The sequence below is a fragment of the Dromiciops gliroides genome, chromosome X, assembly GCF_019393635.1.
Source record: "Dromiciops gliroides isolate mDroGli1 chromosome X, mDroGli1.pri, whole genome shotgun sequence".
Classification (NCBI taxonomy): Eukaryota; Metazoa; Chordata; class Mammalia; order Microbiotheria; family Microbiotheriidae; genus Dromiciops; species Dromiciops gliroides.
In genome coordinates this window covers 59,286,940-59,312,266 of record NC_057867.1, presented here as the reverse complement: position 1 = coordinate 59,312,266, position 25,327 = coordinate 59,286,940, and the positions used below count along the sequence as shown (strand labels likewise).

Here is a 25,327-nt window from a genome sequence, read left to right as displayed (position 1 = left end):
AAGCCATAATTGTCTAAACCACCTGGTATAAAACTGAAAAATAGAAAGCCAGATCAATCATCAGAATAGCAAACAGAGAAGCAGAGCCTGTGCTGATAAACCCAAGTTTACAAAATATTGGGAAAATAATGCTTGTTCAAGAAAAATTGTTTGAAAAATTCAATAGTAGGGTAAGAGTGGATGACTGCCCCAGTGGGACTGAACACAGAAGGCTCATACTTATGACTGAATCACTCCATCAATCAAAGGTAAAAACAAGTCCTTAACCAATTTGGGAGTAGTGAAGTGTTTTTGGTCTCTGGATTAAAGCAGATGACATCACACCAGAAATAGTTTGTGACTGCCTGAAGAAAAGCAGTCATAATTTGGGGAGTAATGTATAACACAAGTCAGTTCAGTATCTCAGGCCAGGGGTGGGGGTGATGGAGAAGGAGAGAATAAGCCCAAGGAAAGCTTCCACTCCCCTCTTCCTCCCCCACCCCCCACCCCCACCTCCCACCTCTGATCAGGTTTCAACATTATCAACTTGAAAAGATCTAAATTCTATTGAGGAGTCAAGGATGACAATCAAGTTGGGAGCCAGGGCACCAAAGACAATGGTAGTGTCCTACAAAGTAATAGGTAGGTTCAGAAGAGGAGAGGCTTTAGTGGAAAAGATAATTCGTTCTCTTTTGGACATTCTGCATTCGAGATGTTCTTTATAGGCTATCCACTTTAATATGTCCAAAACATGGTTGGTAATCCAAAATTGGACTTGAGGAGACAAATTTAGAGAAGGACTGTGCCTCAGTGATAATCTATGCTAGCCCCCTCATTTTAACAAATGAAGAAACTGAGTCCTAGAGAAGAAAAGTGATTTGACAAAGGTCACCCAAGGAGGAAATAGGATGGAAATTTGAACCCAGACCCATAACCACAAATCCAGCAGTCTCACTTCGCTACCATGACTTTAATACCCTCATTTTTCAGTTAAGAATGTGAGGCATGTCTACTTAGTAGCAGTGCCAGCACTGGAAACTACAGTTCCTGGATATAGTGGGTGTCAGAGGAACTGAGTTCAAATCCTGACTCTGCCAAACAGTTTTCTCCTATGTAAAATTAGGAGGTTGGCCTAGATAACCACCAAGATGCCACTCTGTTCTAAGTCTTATTATTCTACTATCCATGTTGCCACTCCAATTTCAAGCTTATAATTGAGAGGTGGAGTCATGATGTGCCTATGAACCTCATATCTCACTAATTTTGGAGGAGGCTTTTTGCTATTATCATTAGGCTTTGGGGATTAAGAAGTTAAACCTTCAGGTTGCTTTTTACTATTGCCTACTCTTTTTATGGGCCAGTTGCTTCCTGAGGAAGGGCTGCTCAAGTCATCATCTGTGCCACTCAGACAACATGGAAGGGAAGGAATGAGGTGAGTTACAGATGCCATGGACAGAATCCTGGAGTTAAAGTCATCCCCAAGTGTTTTTCTGTAAGCAATTTTCAAGTGTGAAAAATATGGACACTCCCCTCTCATCCCCCAGTAAACATACTGTGTGACAAGCTGAGGCTAGAATTTTGCCTCTGACTTTTCAAGGACTGGAGATTGCTTTGCTAGAACAACTTTGCAAAACACAGGAAAATGTCCAGTTAGCAAAGGAGAGCAATGATGAAGATCAACATGGGTAAGTTAAGGGTGGGAAAGAAGGCCCACCGGGCAGACATTTGGATGGGATTCTTTGGATTATTATACAAAGACTTCTCTAATCAACGAGAAAGTACACTCATTCACAGCTATGACTATAGAAGACAACCAAGACAATAATCTTACTTCCGTTTTTTAAAGTTTTACAGATGGACGCCAGCCCAGATTTTGTACAAACCGATGTAAATTAGAAGCATGTAAATTACTATGGTTTTTCTGGGTCACTATCAATTGCTGCTGCCCAGTGTGTTGTGCGTCAGTCCTTCAAATGCACCAAATAAACAATTGGCCATGCTGTATTGACATCAGGACTGGGAGAGCTGTGTTTGACTTTCATTTGTGTGGGGCAACAGGGCTTTTTCCTAGAGTATGGAAATGTAGTGGTCCCTGAAAACACATATACTCCCTTAACAAGTAAAAATAACGAAGTCTGGTACCTAATTAGCAAGAATACTTAATCCAAATTGGAAGGGATCAGATAGCAGTATCCTTCCCACCTCCTCACATGTAGACCCAAAGCAAACACTTCCCAGGCCCAGCCTTGCCCTTCCCCCTCTCCCCACAGCAGTCTCTCCAGCAGCAAGCTCTTGGTCTACAATCCCAAGCAATTGTTGTTTTTGTCGCTCAATCATTTTTCAGTTGTGCCTGACCCTTCATCACCTCATTTGAGATTTTCTTGGCAAAGACACTGAAGTGATTTGCCATTTTGTTTTCCAGCTCAATTTACAGACAAGGAAACTGAGGCAAACAGGGTCAAGTGACTTGCTCAGGGTCACATGGCTAATAAGTGTTGGGGGTGGTATTTGAAATCAGGAAGATGAGTCTTCCTGACTTTAGGTCTGGTGCTCTATTCACTCCAGCACCACCTAGCCAGCCCCAAGCAATTATAATAGGTACCAAAGTGGCCTTTCACAGCTGGGATGCTAAAGTACTGACAGAAATATTTAAGGAAACCAGAGCCTTAACCATATACTTTATCCCCCTTAGGGAATGTGTAGTCCAAGCTGAAAGTCTCTCATTTATTTCTATCATAGTAATAGACCTCATACCTATTTCAGGGGCCTCATTGGTTCAAAATTTTCAGGTGATGGCACCTGAGCTTGGTTTTATTCCTGCCTACCCTTCAATCCTAATAAATATACCTCATAAAGAGGCAAGGGCTCAGTTCTAGGTTCCACCACCTTCTAGCTTTATGACCTGGGGCAAGTTTCTTGGCTTTTTTTAAGGCTGAATTTCCTCTTCTTTAAAATTGAAATAATAATACCTGTCTTACCTACCTCTCAGAGTTATTATAAGGAACATAAAAGTACTTTCTTCACAAGGATTGTATAAGCTAAGCAGAACAAATGAAATGATTCCTATTTTACAGATGAAGAAACTGAGGCTAACAGGAGTGAAGTGGCTTATCCAATATCACATAGCTATCTCTAAGAGTGGGAGAACTGAGACTAGACTCAAACCTTTCTGCTTCCCAAGTTCTTTCCACTTTACCATGAGCCACTGTGCTGAAAGAGTTAATCTATCTCTGAAAAATAAGCAATTATTTCTATTCAAGGAAAGAATGAGACTTAATTTGTAAATTTTATAGGAATAAATGACCTAAAATAATCTTTCATAGCACAGTGAAGTTATCCCCATGTGCCAAAGCCTGTTCTAAGGTTTTTGTGGAATATTTAGATACTGTAATAATGGAAAATACTGTGTGTAGGGGTATGTATTCAGTTGAATTTTTAATGAAAGAAGAAAATGAAAATGTTTTAATGGGGACTCATTGTAATTAAGTTCCAAAATAGCTTCATAAATATCTCCATTTCCAGCATAAATTTTTGGCAAAAGTAATAAATTTATGTACAGTAATATTTTAAATGATTCTTTTAAAAAATACTTCCCTTTTTGTACCCATCGCAGATAATATTTAGATACTTTTATAAATAATTTTATATTTTAACTTTTTCTTACAAAGTTCCTTTTGTCAAAATATCAACTGAATGAAGTCCTGGTTGGTTTCAGATGCCTAGTTTTCTGACAAGTATCTCAAATCTCTTGGCCATTCAGAGAATCATAAAACTACAAGAAGGGGTGGGATTTGAGTAAGTCCACCAAGCTGTCTCCCTGTCTCTGAACAAAACTACCTAATTCATCCTTAACCAAAATGATGGGGAGTGATCTTTTTCCAGGATAAGAGATTGTGATACTGCCCCATACTAATCAAAGTGGTCACAGCATAGACTAAAAGCTATTCAATTCTATCTAGTGGATGGATACCGAGTGGGGAGCACAGATGGGGGCTTATGAACAATTATAGTAGAAGTCTCAATCCCTCAGGGTTATCTATATAAGTCTATTCCTGGTGGCAACAGTAGTCAACTACCCCATGGGGACCCAACCTGCCAGTATCAACAGGAGATTGGGAGAGTGAGTCAATAGGGAGTACAATAGTTACACCTAACCCAGATTTACTCATATTATTTTAATGACCACCCTCCCACCCTGACCGAGACAGCCTAGGACCTTGAAGCCAAGAGCCTTGGGAAGAGACTCCCAAGGAATGTTTCCATCATTCTGGAATGGAACCCCTATGTCGATGCAGTGTGACAGTAGCTCCAGCAGGGCTTACAGCCTCAGCTAATGAAGACCCAGTAAAGCAAGTTCTTGCCCCCAAGATCTTTGCCACTATCAAATGGGGTATCAAATGGACATGATGTTTGTAAGTTGAATGACATTAAAGTAGAGGCATTGGCATCTGCTTTGCCACTGTACCCTAAAGACCATGGGACTTTTCCATCTGAGGTGCAGCTGAAACCTTCCCTAGGTGTTGTCTCCCCATTAGAATGTGAGCTCTTTGAACAGTAGGGACTGTCTGACTTTTCTCTTTGAATCCCCAGCACTTAGCATCATGCTTTGCACATGGAAAGGACCCAGTAAATACTGCATTCACTCCTATCACCAATTAATCGCATTTTTCTTCTTCTAGCTACATTTTGTCACCAACCTTCACATATAAATGTGTGTATGTGTGGACATTCATATTCCTGAGAAATAACTTGATCGTTTCTATATACACCTACATGGAGATTGGCTTATACACATATAACCCCCAAATAATTTCTTTAGACATTCATTCTTTTTTTTTTTTTTTGGTGAGGCAATCAGGGCTAAGTGACTTGCCCAGGGTCACACAGCTTTTAAGTGTCAAGTGTCTGAGTCCGGATTTGAACTGAGGTGCTCCTGACTCCAGGGCCCGTGCTCTATCCACTGTGCCACCTAGCTGCCCCTTTATGCATTTATTCCTTTTTAAAATAAAAGTATTTTATTATTTTCCAGTTAGATGTAGAGATCGTTTTCAACATTTGTTTATATAAGATTTCCAATTTCAAATTTTTCTCCCTCCCTCCCCCCTCCCCTAGATAGTGGGTAATCTGATGTAGGTTACATATATATATATAATAACATTAAGCAGCATATTTCTGCATTAGTCATGTTATAAGAGAAGAATCACAGCAAAAAGGAAAAACCTCAAAAAAGAAAAACAACAGCACCAAAACCAAAAGAAATAGTATGGTCAAATCAGCATCCATATTCCACAGTTCCTTTTTTTCCTGGATTTTGGAGAGCCTTTTTCATCATGAGTCCTCTGGAATTTTCTTGTACCATTGTATTGGTGAGAAGAATCTAGTCTACCACAGCTGATCAACACATAATGTTGATGATACTGTGTATAATTTTCTTCTGGTTCTGCTCATCTCACTCATCATCAATTCATATGCATTTATTCTTACTGTGGATTTTAGCACTTTTGTTCTCAAGTGTCTAAAATGTTCAAGTGGGGAGGGGCAAAAAATGTTGGTTTGAGGCAGATTTTAAAACTTGAAAATAAATTATTTTTATTTCCCTTTATTTAAAGCTTAATAAATAATCTGATAATATGCAAATTTAACATTAATAAAAGAAGGTAATTGCTTCCCCACTATTAGTTGACATAGTTTTAGAGACGCTTACAACAGTACTAAGATAAGAAAGTGAAATTACAGGAATAAACATTGTAAATCATCGTATTTGGAGACAAAATGATGACTTAGTAAAGGCCAGGGAATTAGGGAACGAATCGAATGTAATGAATCACAGCTTTAGTCTATGCTACTGAAATTGTCCATGAAAATTCATCAGTATTTCTATATAGTACTAACAAAGCCAGGAGGAAATAAAATAAATTTGATTGTTTTTGTTCAGCTATTTTTCAGTCATGTCCCATTTTCTGTGACCTCATTTGGGGTTTTCTTGGTAAAGATACTGGAATGGTTTGACATTTACTTTTCTGGCTCATTTTACAAATGAGGAAACGGAGGCATAGAGGGTTAAGTGAACTTACAGTTACACAGCTAGTAAGTGTGTCTGAGGCTGGATTTGAACTCAGGAAGATGAGTCTTCCTGATTCCATGTTATGTGCTCCATCCACTATGCCAACTAGCTAGCTACCTAGCACATATGTCTTGTATAAATAGGACTACTAAACACTCTTTACAGAAATAAAAGAAAACCAATCATTGGAGAGACATTCAGTGCTGATGGTTAGAGCATGCCAATATAATAAAAATTGATATTACTTAATTTAGAGTTAATACTATACCAATCAGGGCAGCTAGGTGGCGCAGTAGATAGAGCACCGGCCCTGGAGTCAGGAGTACCTGAGTTCAAATCCAGCCTCAGACACTTAACACACACTTACTAGCTGTGTGACCCTGGGCAAGTCACTTAACCCCAATTGCCTCACTAAAAAAAAAAAAAAAAATTAATACTATACCAATCAAGTTACCAAGGGGATGACCATTGTCAGTCATCTAGACTTTTGTCTTGCCACTGGACTCTGATTGCTCTGGAGGAGTGGGGCTGATGACTTTGCACAGTTGTGCCTTACTTAAATCCAATTCACTTGTAAGTCAAAGCATCACCTGTCTGATGTCATTGGTCCTCTTTGAGAATGAAGGACCACCACCATCACCACCACCAAGAGGATATTTTGTAGAACCAAGAAAAATCATAAAATTCAGTTGGAGAACAAAAAAGGTTTAGAATCTCAAGCCATGGAGAATTTGACTTTTTCAGTCAGGAAGACATGAATTCCAAACCCTTTAAGTTACTTCAGCTCTCTCAACCTGAGTTTCCTCTGAGGTCTTTTCTAGTTCTAAATGTATGATCTCCTACTCAATAAACTTCAGTGGTTCCCTATCACCTCTTGGATACAAATATAAACTCCTAGCTGACATTCAAAACCTTCACAACTTGACTACAATCTGTCTTCACGGTTTCATTAAATATCCCCATTCCTATATTTTCCAATCTAGTCAAACTGAGCTTCTTTCTGTTCTACACGGGGCGCTCCATCTCTCATCTCCATACTTTTGCACTGGTAGCCCGTCGTGCCTATAATGCCCTTCCTTCTCACCTGGACCTCACAAAATCTCAAGACACACATTAAGCACCGCTTTCTTTTTTTTCACCACTTTCTTTTAATTACCATTGGCTTCCCTAACCAACTACCTTGAATTTAGGGATAGAAATAAAAACTAGACCTGTGGTTTGAACAGTATAGGGAATTCCAAGGTGAAGAAACTCCCTTACTAAAGCAAATTTGCACATTCTCTGACACTTGTGGTCTTACAGAGTTACTTGAGCAATTAGAAATCCTCACCACTTGACCAAAGTCACACATTGGAGGGTGGCAGGTCATTCTTGCTTCAAGGCCAGCCAATCTAGTCACTGTCCCACACGACCTCTCATACCTCATATTTAGTTACCTTTTAATTTTATTTCCTTTATTCTGCATGTACATACTAATATAAGAATAATTCTCCCCTGAATGATAGAAAATAAGTTTCTTAGTAGTAGGGCTTTTTTTTCTTTGTATCCCCAGTGGCTAATATAGTATCTGACACATAGTAGGTGTTTAATAAATTACTTGTTGATTGATTGAAAATGCCTGTTGAATTGACTTAAATTAGTTTGGAGCAAGTCCCAAGCTCGTCTGTTTACATGCCTTAATGGTTGGGTTCTTTCCCTCCCTACTTAGTCACAGAGCCAGCCACAGGAGGGTTTGGCACTGCCAGTCTGCATGGGAAAAACAATGTTTGCCCTGTGTAAAAAGGGGGCGTACAGGGAAAACAGGAGACAAGGGAACTGCCAAAGCAAAATGCCAACTTAAGTGGGCATTTAATGGCTCTCTTTAAAACTAAACCAATACAAGTTCTGATGGAAGTGAAGTGAAGAGTCCTTTAGGCAAGCAACTATTAGGCAGCAAGTGAAAGTTTTTTTCTTGAAGGCAATAAAGAGAAAAAAGAAAGTTAGGGAGTTTAGATCATAGTAACTGATAACTTTCAGTTGAGTGAGGCTGCTGGCTCCCAGGCCAAGAGTGGTTCAAGTCATTTTTCTCACAAAATTCCAGATGGTTTTCCGGAAGATTGGCCCGCTTCACAGCTCCACCAACAATGAATCCAGGTTTCTGTCTTCCCACAGCCCTTCCCAAAGCTGACTTAAAAAAACCATCTTTGCCAATTTGCAGAGGATGAGTAAAAGTACTTTTACTTTAGTTTTTTTAATCTTGCTATAAACTATATTATGACAAATTTATACAACAAGGGAGCAATTAGACATTATTAACAGTATATAATGCCACTTTAATAAATGGTTATATTTTTAAGAAAAGGCATTTTTATCGGATCATCTGCTATTCTTGCCTCTCATTATTCATGCCAGAGGAGATTCGATCTGTTCTGCTTTTGTGCCTAGAGAACTTGGAGGCATACTGCATGCTGTTATTAACCATCGGCTCTAAGGCTTAGCTTGTAAATTTAAAGCTAAGGCCTCTGCCAAAGGCCTAATCTGATGCCTCATCATAATGTTGAAGGGATTCTGGGTTCTCAAAGTTCATGTCAGCAGAACAAAAGTTGGTCATTTTAAAGTGGCTGTAAATTCTCAGCAACATAGGTTCTATGAAGGTGAAAGGCATGAAGGACAGGTCTGGTGAGAGACTCTGTCTGTCATTCGAAGACCAGCCCAGTTATGTCAACCAGTCAACAAAAAGACAAGAAATATATATGTATATATATATAATATGATAAATTATTTATTATTGAAAACAAATAAAGCACTTACTATGTACCAGGTACCATGCTAAGCACTGGAGGGACAAAAAAAAAAAACCCAAACCAACACTACATTGTCCCTGTCCTCAAGAAGGAGGAAACAAGACTCATTATCAGAAGGTTAGCCACAAAGTGATAGATTTTCTGGCTTGTTGCTGCTGTTGTTTGCCACAGTAACCCATGAGACCAACCATGGAGGTGTGATCTCCACTAGAGAAGGGAAGACGCTTAAAATAAGGTAACATTGCATAATGGAGTCCAAGAACATGGGTTGAATCCTGCTGTCACTCAGCACCTCTTTGGGCTTTACTTTCCTCATCTCTAAAATAGAGGGTAAGGTGGTCAAGTGACTAAGTGATCTCTAGATCTAAGATACCATGCACTTCATCCTAAGTAAGGGAAGGGTTATTTTTTTATTTTGGTTTGGTTTGGTTTGATTTGGTTTTTGGTTTTGTTTTTTGTTTGGTTTGTTTTGGTGAGCAAAATATGACCATTAGTTTAGAAGTACTTTTAGAGATTATATAAAAATAAATTTGGGGGGCGGCTAGGTGGCGCAGTGGATAAAGCACCAGCCCTGGATTCAGGAGGACCTGAGTTCAAATCCGGCCTCAGACACTTGACACTTACCGGCTGTGTGACCCTGGGCAAGTCACTTAACCCCCATTGCCCTGCAAAACAAACAAACAAACAAACAAACAAACAAATAAATAAACAAATAAATAAATAAATAAATAAATAAATAAATAAATAAATAAATAAATAAATAAATAAATAAATAAATGAATAAATTTGGTTTGGGGATACAGAGGATTGTAATATGCATGCCCCCCCATATAACCTGCACTGATCCTCACTGCCTTATCAGAGGCAGCTAGGATAGAGCACTTAGGCTGGAGTTCAAATTTGGCCTCAGATGCTTAGTAGCAAGGTAACCCTAGGCAAGTCATTTCACATCTGCCTACCTCAGTTTCTTCATCTGTAATGGAGGAAATAATAGCATCTTCCACCTAGGGTTGTTGTGAGGATCAAATGAGATATTTGCAAAGTGCTTAGCATGGAGCCTGGCACATAGTAGGTGCTTAATAAATGCTTATTTCTTTCCTTCTTTCCTTCTTCTTATATTTATTATTTAGCAATAAGAAATGCACAAATTACTTTCCTTTTTTCAAGTATCTCCCATTCCAAAGGTTAGTGTGGGGCTGGATACAGATGAGAAACCATCTTCAACCATTTGGGGTAATTGGATATAAAACATACAAAAAAGATGGCCAACTATGGTTAGCTCATAAGACCTGAAGTAGTTCGCTAGTTTGATTCCTATGAGCAGCTCCATTCTATCTGGCGGCCATTGAATAGACATTTGGCCTTTGAATCCAATGATTTCACTTTTCATGACTCACCTAGCTGACTTTAGCAGAGTACTTCACTTCTGATCCAATTTAACTATCTCTTTTTGAATCCCATTTCCTTCACTGATCATTTAAAAGTGGCTTTAAATTCTTGGCAACATAATCCACTAGATTAGGAAGGTTCACAGCCTATAGGAAAAATCCAGACTGTAAAGAGCCTCACTCACGGAGGTAGGGAAAGAAAAGGGTGGAATGGATTCCCATTTGCTCAGATATTAACATGTTATACATCTAGAAAGTCTCTAGACAGTTACAGAGCATCATGCCCATTCTCCTAAAATCAAATAAAGCAAGCAGGTATATTCAGGTTATTTCCAAGCTTTGCAAAGAATGAGAGTGGTGACTTTCCATTAGAAATGTATGGGGTGGGGGGGCAACTAGATGGTACAGTGGATAGAGCACCAGCCCTGGATTCAGGAGTACCTGAGTTCAAATCCGATCTCAGACACTTAACACTTACTAACTGTGTGACCCTGGGCAAGTCACTTAACCCCAATTGCTTCACAAAACAAAAACAAAAACAAAGAAATGTATGGGGGCAGCTAGGTGGCGCAATGGAATAGCACTGGCACTGGATTCAGGAGGACATGAGTTCAAATCCGGCCCCAGACTCTTGACACTTACTAGCTGTGTGACCCTGGGCAAGTCACTTAACCCCCATTGCCTCACCACAAAAAAAAGGAAGGAAGGAAGGAAGGAAGGAAGGAAGGAAGGAAGGAAGGAAGGAAGGAAGGAAGGAAGGAAGGAAGGAAGAAAGAAAGAAAGAAAGAAAGAAAGAAAGAAAGAAAGAAAGAAAGAAAGAAAGAAAGAAAGAAAGAAAGAAAGAAAGAAAGAAAGAAAGAAAGAAAGAAAGAAAGAAAGAAAGAAAGGAAGGTATGGTTTCTACCTCAAAAGGTACGTGTTCTAGGTGATGCACACCTTGGTGAATCCTTTATCACAGCCATCCCAGGCCATGGAGAGATTTCTGGACGGCAGGCCCTACAAAGGAGGTTCCCATTGAGGTCAGGCCTCAAGGAGATTCTTTTACCCTGGAGATTTTCATGTAGAAGCAGGAAGGCCATGGGGAAGGGATATTCTAGAAAGATTGCCCATGCAGGGATGAATTAGATTCAGTGACATCTGAGGTCCTTTCCAACTCGGAAATTCTGCAGTTTTGAACTAGTCAGGGGCCATATTTTGGGCCTGTCTGCTCAAAGTGTTCCTTCCAAGGAAATCAAGCTGGGAACCTTGTAGTGAGTGACAAGAGGCCAAAATAGGTTTATGTAAACTTAGGAACTATGGGGTTTTTAGAATTAAGGAAACCCTCATTCTAGTCCTGGGTCTCCTTCCAGATTTCAGTCTGACCTTGAGCATGTCAAGGTCAAGGTCAATGCTTATTGACTTACTACAACTTTTTCCTTGGACTCAGGTTTCTTATCTATAAAACTAAGGGTTAGGACCAAATCATTTCTTAGGTTTCTTTTACTTACAATATTCTTTTACTCCCTTCGAAGTTAAAGCAAGATATTTTAGCTCTGTTTGACAAAAAAGACAGCATGATGGCATAAGGAAAAATGCCTTACTTCAAGTTCCAATTGATAAGGGACCTTGAACCCAGACTTCTTAAGTTCAACATCTATGATCTTTCCATAAATGTCTCCCTTGTTAAAGCCACTCTAATGTCAGCACAGAAAAGGGGCAAAAAGGAGGCTCTTTCTCAAATCAGGCAACATTCTGTTCTCTGTGTGTATGTTTTAATAAAACATGGGTGTCTTCTTTCCCTTTTGAAGATTGAAATTATTTGGTCTAAGCATTCAGACCTGCCCAATGTTTGTTCGAAAACAACAGGCAACAAAATGAAAAATCAACAATTGTCAGCAAGGTTCAACCGGCATTTCACACTGTAGACATGAGCCTCAATGTCCAAAATGGTTTTGTCATTACCATTCTTCACATAATTAGTAAATTAGCACTGTCCTCAACTTGAACAATTCATCAATTAAAGGGAGCCACCTACCTCACATCTGCCAATTTCTAACGGAACTACAGGCCAACAACAGTAACAATGCATGCTAATGTTGTAGACAAGAACAGACATGATGGAAGAATCTCTTGGATAATTAATGATAATAATCTAGCCCATACAGGAGAGCTTTCTTTCAAATAGCATTTTTCTGATTAAAGCACCTGTGTTTTAATTAAACTGGCCATCTTTAGAACATCTTGGAGAAGTCATCCAGAGTAGTTATTATTGTTCTCATCTGATTCAATTTGGCTGTCTTTTGAGCACCAACTACAAGCAAAATCTTGTCCTATAAGATGAATGGTTTATGACAGGGTTGGGGAGAGAGGCTGAAGGAGTTGAGAGAGAGAGAGAAAGTTCTTGTCTTTGAAGCAGAGATTATAATCCCATAGAGGAAAAAAGGCCTAGATATACAGATAAATCTAATCTAAGAAAGACTGTGCAGAGAAGAGTTATGACAAACCTTGGAGAATAATGCCCACAAGGCAGTTGAGTAAGCTGTAACTAGTTAGTTCAATAGACTGTAAACTCCTTGAGGACAGGGAGTGGTGGGGTTTTTTTCTCTTTTCATCTTCAATACCTAACATATGGAAGTCATTCAATAAGTGCTTATTGAATTGAACTGAATTCTAGCAACCAAGGCAAATAGTAGAAAGAGTGCCCGCAAATGAACATTTTATCACAAACTCAGTTGAGCAAAATGGTGAGGGCAAACCTTGGATCTCGGGTGGAGGAGATGCTCTGGAAATCTGACCCAGAGGAAAGAGACGAAGGTCCTTGGAAGATGTAAGGCAACGTCCAATGGAGGGAGCAAGACAGAGCCAGGCTAGGGAGGAGCTCATACTGGATGCAGCCACCAGGGGGAGAAGTGTGCCATCTTTTAACTTTTTTTTTTTTTTTTTTTTTTTTTAGTGAGGCAATTGGGGTTAAGTGACTTGCCCAGGGTCACACAGCTAGTAAGTGTTAAGTGTCTGAGGCCGGATTTGAAATCAGGTACTCCTGACTCCAGGGCCGGTGCTCTATCTACTGCGCCACCTAGCTGCCCCCCTTTTTTTAAAACTAATTATTCTTGCAAACTAAGTGATAAGAAGGTTAGTTTCTTCCTCTGATAGAGTAGGAATGCTATCAGGTGCTCTGAATTCTGGGGTAAATCTATGATCACCCTACCCTAACTTCACATTATCAAAGACTTTTTATTTTCGGGGCAATGAGGTATCAAAGAATTTCAAGACAAATGACATCTTGGTAGCCATCTAGTCTAACCAAGTCTAAATGTAACAGCAGAGCATTCTCAAATATTCTGGATTCCCTAGAATGAGGGAGAGCAAAGACAGGGAGGGAAGATAGTTGAGAAGCTATATGAGGGCAATTCAGTAAGTCTGTGATCTCTTTAGTGCAGGTTCTTCTCATTGCCATGCCTTTCCTTAAATCTTCTGCTTCTTCTACTATTTCACCAGGGTAGTGTACCAGGTCAAGCTATTCACTTCTTGTCTCTTTACCTTGCTACATTAGAAGCCCACTTTTTTCTCTCAGTATTAGCCTCCACCCCTTGCTCTGCCTCACCCCACATAAGCAATTGGCTGACAAAACCTATCATTTCAACCCACGTAGCATCTCTTGCATCTAACTCCTTCATTCCCCTTACACAGCCACTACCTTATGCTTGGTGTTCATCACCTCTCACCTCCTAATTTGTCCCCCCTGCCTCAAGTCTCTCCCCACGGCAGTCCATTCTACAGATGTCATTTTTCTAAAGCACAGATCTGACTGTGTATGTCTCCCCAACTCAATCAGTTCCAGTGGTTCACTATTGCCACTGGGATTTGATTTGACTTTTAAAACCCTTCACAACCTGGCTCAAATTTGTCTTTCAAGATTCAATGGATATTATTCCCCCTCCTGCTCGGTGTGATCCAGCCAAACTGGACTTCTCTCTGCTCCTCACATATTCCTATCTCCCTGCCCTTGCATCTTTCATCCTCCATTGCTTACTCCTTTCATACCTTCACCTCATAGAATTTCTTTTCCTTCTCTAGACTCAGCTAAAAGATTGGAAATTGAGGGGAGGCCCTTCAGTTGGGGAATGGCTGAACAAGTTGTGGTATATGAATGTAATAGAATACTATTGTGCTCTATAAGAAATGATGAGCAGGATGATTTCAGAAAAACCTGGAAAGACTTACAAGAACGGATGAAAAGTGAAATAAGCATAAGCAGGAGAACCTTGTACACAGTAACAGCAACAATGTACAAGGATCAACTATGAATGACCCAAGCTCTTCTCAGCAATACAATTATCTAATACAATTTCAAAGGACTCATGATGAAAAATGCTCTCTACATTCAGAGAAGGAACTGATGGAGTCTGAATGCAGATTGAAGCATATTATTTTACTTTCTTTATTTTCTCATAGGTTTTTTTTTCCTTTTGGTTTGTTTCTTCTTTTATAACATGACTAATATGTAAATATGTTTTACATGATTGCACATATATAAACTATATCAAATTGCTTACCGTTTTAGTGAAAGAAGAAAATGGGGAAGGGAAGAAAGGGAAGGAGAAAAATTTGGAACTCAATTTTTAAGAATTAATGTAAAAATTGTCTTTATATATAACTGAAAAAAAATGAAATATTATTTCTTAAAAAGACTCAGCTCAAACATTACCTTTTGTATGAGGTCATTCTCAATTGCCCCAACTTCTAATGTCTTATACTTTGTATATGCTTGTATTTATTCACTTTGTATTACTCTTGTTTCTACTTATATATGTAGTTGTCTTCCCTACTAAAGATAAGCTACTTACAAGTAGTCATGATTTCATCCTTTCCCTATGCGTTCCAAGTACCTAGGACATTGTCTGGAACATGGCACATGCTTAATAAATGCTTGTTGATTGACTGATGCTTCTTATACCGCTTTTTATGTCAAGTCACTGTTGAACCAATGAATTACACCCACCATGCAATTCTCCATTGCCTTGTGACTCACCTGTAATTTCATGTCATCCTATGATTAGCAGCTGTATACTGTCACTGGGAGAATATTGGAGTTTGAAGAAATTCCCCTGTGTCAGGGAACAGCTTGAGATCCTTGAAACACAGTAGAGTTTTCTAAATGAAATCCATCCAATATTCCTCTTCCTCTTCAGTTCTGGGCCCAGGGCCTTGTCCACCAGCAGGGCCTGTCCAAATACATGAATGAATGATAAAGTACTCATTAAGTGATGGACAGATTTATTGGGTTTCCCATCCAAGTGCACATTACCATCTGCCATGTGTATAAGTAGGCCAGGCTAGCAGGACTGTCCAGGGCATAATGGGGAGTAACATGTAAATAAGCCTAGAAAAGTAGGCTAAAGCTAGAGAGTGAAGGGTACTAAATGTTAAATTTGGGAATTTGTAGTTGATACTACAGGCAAGAGGGAACTATCTGGGCAGGAGAGAAAGATATGATCAGATCTAAACTTTAGGACAATAATTTTGGCAACACTGTGGAGGATAGTTTAGAATGAAGAAACATTCAAGGCAGGTGAGCTGTGATAAAGACTCGAACTCGGGTAGAGGTCATGTGAGCAGAAAAAAGGGGATAAATGCCAGAGATATTATGAAAGTAGACTCAATAAGAGCTGCAAATTGATTGGATATGGGGGTGAATAGGTGGAGACTAAAAGGTCAAGTATAACTCCTGTGTTGTAAAGCTGGGTGAATGGGAAGATAGTGGGGCCCTTGAAAGAAATAGGAAAGGTCAGAAGAGGGGTGGGTTTGGGGGAAAATATATAGTGAGTTCTGTTCTGGACATGCTGGATTTGGGATGCAAACTGGACATACAACTTAAAATAGCCAACTGGCAGCTGGGGGTGTAGGAGTGGAGCTCAGGAGAAAAAATGAGGTCTGAATGAAGAAATCTTGGCATTGCACATTTAGACATTGATCATCCAACCCATGGGAGTTGATGAGATGTACTTTAAGAGTATGGGAGGGGGGAAGCTAGGTGGCGCAGTGGATAGAGCACCAGCCCTGGAGTCAGGAGTATCTGAGTTCAAATCCAGCCTCAGACACTTAACACTTACTAGCTGTGTGACCCTGAGCAAGTCACTTAACCCCAATTGCCTCACAAAAAAAGAGTATGGGAGGGGTACAGCTAGGTGGTGCAGTGGATAAAGCACCAGCCCTGGATTCAGGAAGACCTGAGTTTAAATATGGCCTCAAGTACTTGACACTTACTAGCTGTGTGACCCTGCGCAAGTCACTTAACCCTCATTGTCCTGAAGAGAGAGAGAGAGAGAGAGAGAGAGAGAGAGAGAGAGAAAGAGAGAGAGAGAGAGAGAACAAAGAAAACTGAAGTGGCCATAGGAGGAGAAACAAGAGAAAAACCAGAGAGGAAAATGTATCAAGGCTAGGAGGAAGGTCCACAGTGTCAAGTGCTCCAGAGAGGTCAAGAGGATTCATGAAGTTGGAGAAAAGGCCATCAGATTTGGCAATCTGAGATCACTGGTAATTTAGCAGAAATTCATTTCAGTTGAATGATGAAATAGGAAGCCAACAATGTAAGAGACTGGAAAGTGAGTGAGGGAAGAAGAAATAGGGGCAACTCTTTCCAGGAATTTGTTAAAGGAAGAGAGGTAGAAGATAATCATTTGAGGAAGTGAGTGTCATGAGAGGGTTTGTTTTTTAAAGAAGAGGAGAGACTTGGGCATGTGTGTAGGCAGTAAGGTAGGAGTTAGTAAAAAGGGAGAAAGTGATGAGAGGGTAGGGGGATGATTATGGAGCCAATTTTTCAGAAGACATAGGCAAAGATGTGGTTTAGGGTTCAAGGCAAGAGTTTTCCCTTGACTAGAAGAGCCAACTTTTCATCCAAGAGGCAATAGAAAATGATTCAGAGTTTATGAGCAGGGGAGTGAAACAGTCAGGCTCGTGCCTCAGGGGCATCTGGATGGTAGAGTCTCATGATAAGAACGGAGGAAATATAGGCACATACCCCAGTAGCTGTTGCTTCCTGGTGGCTTTTTGTAACAACGCCATTAATCATATTGCTTGGGAAACAGGGAAGGATCCAATTTGGCAGAAGCCAAGGATATGGAAAGGTAAATAGTACAGGGAAAATCTGGTAAGTAAATTGAAGCCAGATTGGAGAGAGCCTTGAATACCAACAGAGGAATTTAACTTTATTCAGTAAATGGTAAGGAGCTGTGGAAGGGTTATTTGGTTTATTTTTCAGACAAGAAGAAGAATGACAAGAGCTGTGAATTAAGAAGATGACTTTGGCAGGAATATGTGAGTGGATCTTGATGAAGGTGGAGAGGGAAGAGTGAAAGGCAAGAAGATAGGAATCTATTATATTGGTTCCACAAAGTCGTCATGGGAGCATGAGCTAGTATGGCAGTGGAGAGGAAGGGGAACATGGGAGAAATCTACTTCTTTGAATATGCCTCATCACCTCGGATTTACAAAAAAAACCAAAACACCAGGAACTCAGCCAAGGTCACATAACAATATGGTGACAGGATGCAAATGGACTTATCATTCAATTTCATATTAGTGCCCTCCAGGATTTTATTACAACTTGCCATTTGAGAATAACTTATACCCATTTTAGGTAAATATGATGTCCATACTGGCAAATACATGGCTATGAATCATGTCTGACATTCATAATGCACTTTGTTTTTCCAAAATGCTAAAATTCTTCTTTAAACTACAATAGCACTCCTTCCCTTTCTCCCCAAGTTGCTCAAAATTATGTTCTCCATTAAAATTTGAAGACATTGTGTTCATGGACTAGTTTAACCAGTGTCATAGTCAAGATTCAGCTCCAAGATCTGAACTTGACCTGGCAAGATACCTAAAGGCTCAGCATCTCTTCTCTAAAAGACTCATTAGAAGCATATTAAATAGTCTTTATGAAAGAACATTTTGATTAAGGATAAACAGATCAGAAACACCTATTGAATTTCCTTTACAGAATTTGTCAGGCTCCAAATTAAAGGAAGGGCACTTATCAAAATGCATTTTGCTTTGACCAAGGACAAAATGAAGAAGAATTGCCCCCAGATGTTCATTAAACCTCAAATCTTACCTGGTTTGAAAATACCTTTATTATAATCAACAGCTTGGACAAAGTAGAAAATTAGATGGAAATAAAATGGGAGTAAAAAGGGATAACGATGGCCAGTTTGATCTTTCCTTACTTTGCTGTTCTGTGGTACTCATTTGGCACTGACCTATGACCTCAATAGATACTGCTTTACTCCAGCAATTGAGGCTCTCCACTGATGGCCCAACATGTGACAGCAACAGTACACATGCACTAATAATTTCTCTCACATCTTCACCCATCACTGCCAACAGTGAATAGGCAGAAAGTATTCATCTGGCTATCACTGATGTGTGTGGGGCAAATGAAGCTCCCTCCAGATTCTGATAGAATGGCAAGGGTACAGAAATGAGGAAAAGGCGTGTCACATAGTATCAATGTACTTGTTGCAAAATTGGTAGAGGCCTTTCTATAAAACCACCTCACCAGAGCTGAGCTTCAGGATCTGGGGAAAAAGGATAAAACGAAGGGACAGTGTGCTGGGCCATAAGTCAGAGTTGATAGTTGAGTAAGAAGAGGCATGGTGGACCCTGCCTTTGCCTCTATGGTCATGTCAGCACTCACCAAAGACAGGACACTCAAGTTACTTTAAGAGAAGTATACAATGATAATGATAAAATGTATGGTACCTACTTTGCTGGGCTATTGTGAAAAAAATCTTTGTCAGGTATAAGGTACTATATAAATGTTATCTATTACAGTTGCTGCAATAAACCACCTCAAGGATTTATTGTAAGGAAATCTCTCTTTAAAGTACTATATAAATGTAGTATACTATAAAAAAGATGAGCAGGATGCTATCAGAAAAACCTGGAAAGACTTACATGAGCTGATGCAAAGTGAAATGTAACAGCAATATAGTGAGATGATCTGCTGTGAATGACTGGGTTATCTTCAGCAATGAAATGATCCAAGACAACTCTGAAGGACTTAGGAAAAAATGAAATTCATCTACAGAGAAAGAACTGATGGTATCTGGATTCAGATTGAAGCATAATTTTTTGTTTAAAAAATGTAATTGGGAAATGTTTAACAAAAATAAATGAATAAGTAAACACTTTTTTTTAAAAGAGAGAGAGAAGTATCCAAGCTTTGAGGAATCATGAAATCCATAGCACTCCCTTCATTTGGCTTCTGTTTCTTCTATAAATGATGAATTCCCTAATTATCAGCTAGTTTATTCACTTCTCAACCTCTTTAATGTCCCCTTGACCCATCTCCCTAACCCCTCCCAGACAACTATCCTTTATAACAATGAACTTTTTAAAAAGAGGAAGAAAAATCAGCAAAACTGTTCAACACAGAGAAAAAAATCTGATATTCTGTCCAATATTTCACATCCATGGACCCCAAATTCTATAAAGGAACCCAGCAAGGGGTTTTCTCTTAGCTCTTCTTTGGAGCCAGGCCTATTGTGGAAGCTATAAGGATAAGGTAAAGAGGGAGTGAATTCCAGGCCTGGGCCACCACTTGTGCAGAGACTCCAAGGTGGCAGGTGCTTTGTGATTAAAGCAGCTTATACTACCTTGGTCTAAGTGGCAACTCTCACAGATAAAAAAAACTGGCAGTATTGCCAACCCATCCTAGCAAGCCTTTTCCTTCTCTGGGCAGAGTACTTGGCACACATGTATTTAATAAATGCTTGTTCCCTTCCCCTTTCTCCACTCAGACAGTAAATGTACTCTATACACTCCAATATGCTGAACTTTAAATGAGATCAATTAGTCCTTTTTGGTTAGTATGAGAGAGTTGGATCCAAGGAAAAAGAGAAACAGCCACTTAGAAGTGGACTTTGAGAAGTACTAGGAAGTTATGAAAAAATGAAACTTAATGAAATCAGATCATGTAAAACAATATATTAAACCTGACATGATAGAATTTCTTTTTTATATTGGTGTTCCTTCAAGTCAAACTCCTGATCAAGTTAAGGTGATTTTTCCTGAAGGCTATGTTACAATGCATGGGGGGAAAAGCTCAATGTCACTCATCAAAATATAGATTTGACCCAGAAGCGTGCCAAATTTCATTGTTATCAAGTGTAACTAATACTGAATGTCCCAAGTTTCAGCGGATTTGCCTCTCAAGTATAAAAATGCTGTGTGAATATAAATAAATGCCTCCCCTAGGGAAAAGAAAGAGCATAGACTACAGAGAATAGCAGAAACACTTTCTGACTAGCATGGTGTGGGCACACTCCTTCTGAGTCAGGCTACCCAGCAATATTGTCGAACATATGTCCCCAGAAGAGCAATATGGTCTAAGTCACAGTATGCCACCATGGATGTGATCCATGCGACATATCATACATATGGTGGTCCAGAGAATACCCTTAGATTCAGTGTTAAAATTCGTGATGAAAAGGACCTAGGCCATTTGGTCCAACTCTCTCATTTCATAGATAAGCAAGCGTAAATCCCAGGAGGGCTTTGCCCAAAGTCACACAAACAGTACATGAGAGAGGGCGTATTTAAATCTTTGACTTTTAATTGTAGCTAGTGTTCTTTCTACCATTCCACACCGCCTCCCTTGTTAGCTGTGACATCTTAGGCAAATCACATCATTTCTCTGGGTCTCAGTGTCCTTCCCTGTAAAATGATTCGATTGGTCTAGATGACCTTTAATATGCCTTCTAGTTCTAAATGAAACTCAGGTCTTTTGACTCCAAAACCAATGGACTAGGAGTTGTTTGTGGGAGAGTTTAGTCTTCCTGAACCCTTAAATTGTTTGCCATTAAATTGTTTGTTCTTAAGTAACTATAAAGTTGGTTTGGCCATCTAGAGAAACACATAGAAGTCACTTACTCTAGGATGGTACATCATTATGGTCACCATCAGAGTTGATGACATTCTTTTATTCCACTTGCCAACACTGGTAGAATAAAACAAGGTTTGTCACCGCATCTCAGACTTAGAAAGGATATCAAACAATTTGGTCCTACTGCTATCTGATTGAGACGCAGCCAGGTACTATTTGAAGTCCTCCAGTAAAGGAGAACTTGTTACCTGTAATGTCAGTTTCTTCTATTTGGGAATCACCAGCAAGCTTTTCCTTATATCAAGCTCAAAATATGCTTCTTTGCAACTTCTACCCATTAGACCTAGTTCATAGAATTCAAGATCATAGTGTTATAGAATTAAAACTTAAAAGAACTTTGAGGGGGCAGCTAGGTGGTGCAGTGGATAAAACACCGGTCCTGGATTCAGGAGGACCTGAGTTCAAATCTGGCCTCAGATACTTGACACTTACTAGCTGTTTGACCCTGGGCAAATCACTTAACCCTCACTGACCCTCAAAAAGTTCAACTAATCCTATCCTCCTTATTTTACAAAGGAAGAAACTGAGGCCCAAAGTGGTTAAAAAAACTGACCCAAGGTCACACAGGCTGTAAGTGGCAAACTCAGGTCCTCTGACCAAAAATCCAGTGCTTTTCCCACTGCACCATGTCTAATCCTTCTTTCATGTGCCATGCTTTGAAATACTTGAAGGCAGCTGTCATCTCCCCTAGGTCTTCTCTTCTCTCAGTTAAACATACCCATTTCCTTCAGCTTGCTCTCCAGCCTGTCAAAGAAAAAACATTCTTGCTTATTCACCCTCTTTTAGGAGCCCAGCTAAAAGATGCCACAATGAATTGAGAAGCTGGCGCCAAGTTTCTCATGGGAAATGCTTCCAACCCCATAGACCTTGACATCCTTAAGAATCTTTGAGCAATCAGCCAGGAGCTTCTATGTGCTGATCACTGAGCTCTGGAAAAGCATCCATAGGGGGGATCCTGGGAAGACTGAGCAGTGAAAAATAATTTCTATGTCCCCAATAAACATGGAAAATACCCTCCAATTGTACAAAAACATCTACTACATACAAGATAAAAAAAACAAAGGAAGATGACTAGCTTTTTAGCTCATTGCTCCTGGTGCCCCACATCTCAGCAGCCTGAGCACCATCATCAAGCAGCTACCATTTGGAGTTCATCACTTGGTACTGTCCCAGTGGGGGATCCCTACTCTCCCCAAGTAGGTTGAGGTCCATTTATCAGATAAGCCTGAGGCTCAAGGCTCTGGAAGTTAAGGAGGTGATTTTGACAGCAGCATGGAACCTAGGGAAGAGGATTGTGATAGAAGAAGGAGCCCAAAAGAACAGTATTGGTTACAATCTTAGACTGCAGCCAGAGAGAGCCCCCTTTACATGTCCCCCAGGCCTGGAATACACTCCTACCTCACCTCCAACTTAGAATCTGTAGCTTCCTTCAAAACTCACCTCAAGTGGGGCAGCTAGATGGCGCAGTGGTTAAAGCACCGGCCCTGGATTCAGGAGTACCTGAGTTCAAATCCGGCCTCAGACACTTGACACTTACTGGCTGTGTGACCCTGGGCAAGTCACTTAACCCCCATTGCCCCACCAAAAAAAAAAAAAAAAAACCTCACCTCAAGTGCCAGTTCCCACATGAGGCCTTTCTTGCCTCCCCTCCCAACTGACAGTGCCTTTCCCCAAATTCTCTTTTATTTGTATTTATATACATATATACATACACATACACAAATATATACATATATACACACATATACATATATGTGTGTATGTATGTAATTTCCACCAATAGGATATAAGCTCCTTGAAGGCAAGAACAGTTTCATCTTTTTTTTAATCTTTGTATACCCAGTGCTTAGCCTGGCAGGTGGTAGATGCTTCTTCTTCTTCTTCTTCTTCTTTTTTGGCGAAGCAATTTTGCCCAGGGTCACACAACTAGTAAGTGCAAAGTGTCTGAGGCTGGATTTGAAGTCAGGTTCTCCTGAATCCAGGACCGGTGCTTTATCCACTGCGCCACCTAGCTGCCCCCCCAATTCATGCTTCTTGACGGATTTAAGATATATAGGGAATTAAAACAAATATATAACATCAAGAGCCAGTACTGAAAAAATAATGAGATCAGAAGATAGCAACAAATTTTCAAAAGGATTGCAAACTCTAAATTATGATCACATGCTTCAAATCACCAAGGAAAGGACAAATGAAAATTAAAACAACTCTGAGGTTTTACCCCTTATCCTACAAATTAGCAAAGACAATAAAAAAGGGAAATAGATAACACCGTGGGGGCTGTTTAAAGACAGGAAAACTAGTATACTATTGTTGGGACTATGAATGGGTCCAACCATTTTGGAGATTAATTTGGAATTAGTTAAGAAAAGTATCTTAATGAGCAGAACCAGAAGAACATTGTACACAGTAACATCAACATTGAGTGTTGATCTACTGTGATGGACTATATTCTTCTCACCAATGCAATGGCACAGAAGAGTTCCAGGGAACTTGTGATGGAAGAGGATCTCCAAATCCAAGAAGAAAAAAAAAGAACTGAGGAGTATAGATGCTGAATGAACCATACTATTTCTTTTATTTTTGATGCTGTTGTTTTTTTCTATTTTGAGGTTTTTTATCATTGCTCTGATTTTTTCTCTTATAACATGACTAATGCAGAAATATGTTTAATGTTATTATGTGTATATATATATATAACCTATATCAGATTACCTGCTGTCTTAGGGGAGGGGGGGAGGGAGGGGAGGGAGGGAGAAAAATCTAAAATTGTAAAGCTTGTATAAACAAAAGTTGAGAACTATCTTTACATGTAACGGAAAAAAATAAAATACTTTATTAATTAAAAAAAAAGTATCTTAAGTATTCCCTTCCCTTTGACCCAGTGATTGTACTGTTGGGCGTAAAACTGAAAGAAGTAAAAGACTCAAACAAAGGAAAGGAGGGATGGATAGAAAGATAAATAAATATCTAGCTGGATAGACAAACTAGGTGCTCAAAATATCTTAATGCAGTTTTAAGCTTTTAATGCTTAAAAGTGCACTAAGATTTTGGGGACACACCATAACTATACTGTTATATACATATCTATGTCTGTATGCTTATATACAGAAGAAGATGCACACAAATATAATAAAGTGAAAAGACCACTAAAAGAAATCTAAATGGTGAAGAACTGGGGAAAAAAAGCCCAACAAAGCAAAACAATGATGGTCCTGGAAACAGATAATGAAACTCTTCAGTTCAGAGAGGCAAGTGATTACTAGAGAATAATGTATACATTGTCAGATGAAGTCACTGCACTGGTTATTTCTGGCTTGTTTTTCTGTTTTACAAAGGAGGATTCAATCTGGAGGTGACAGGGAGAGGTCTCCCCCCAATCCAGAAATGCTTGTGATAGAATGACAGAATCATCAATGTAATATAGATTTTAAAGGGGAGAAAGAGGAAGCTTTAAGAGAGGTACCACATCATTTCCCTGAGTCATCCCACTGCGTCAGACCAAGAGGCCTGAGGAAGGTTTATATGCTAGCTGCATCTGGGAAATGTTACAGCCATGAAAGTTCATTTTTGGCAATATAAAACTAAAAACTGTTACCAAATTTTACATACTAGCCAGGGATGTGCTAGTTGGCAAATTCTAAGTGGATTGATACACACACACACACACACACACACAGAAAGAGAGCTATACAGACATACACATATACTCACAATTTATGTGTGTCTGTGTGTGTGTACACTGACTGGGAAAGCCTTTTCTTTCAGCGGTTTGGAACGAATCTTTTCTATTTTATCACTCTGATTGTTCTCAGGTAAAATGCTGCACAACTAATCATCTTAATGACTGATTCACCTAAGTCTATCCAATTCGATCAGGGCTTTAGCATGAAACCATTGTTGATCGCTGGAACCAAAACAAACCAACCAGCCAATGGTGACATTTGGGTTTGTCACATGTTAGTGCAGCAAACATCGAACCATGAATTGTCTCCCGAAGCATCTTTCTAGCTATGAAACACATCAGCTGTGGTTTGTCAAAAGCAGATTCCACATTATTTTGTCAGTGGGAAAGAACAGTGCACCGGTGGCCAGAGGCACTGGTGCTTTTGTTGAACCAGCTTCACTGAAGCTGACTTTCTTCTTCTGGAAAATAATGAGATGAGTAGAATCGATTTCTAAG

At 39.6% G+C, this 25,327-nt stretch overlaps 1 long non-coding RNA gene across 1 annotated transcript in view; it reads right to left on the bottom strand.

The window, feature by feature from the left end:
* LOC122733311 overlaps positions 1-25,026 on the bottom strand; it is a 34,424-nt gene extending 9,398 nt beyond the window's left edge. Inside the window, exons 1-2 of the long non-coding RNA XR_006353813.1 lie at positions 24,859-25,026; positions 15,226-15,418 (exon numbers count right to left, since the gene is read on the bottom strand). This is a non-coding gene — a long non-coding RNA (uncharacterized LOC122733311). The remainder of the gene's footprint in view (positions 1-15,225; positions 15,419-24,858) is intronic.
* Between the last annotated feature and the right edge of the window lie 301 nt (positions 25,027-25,327).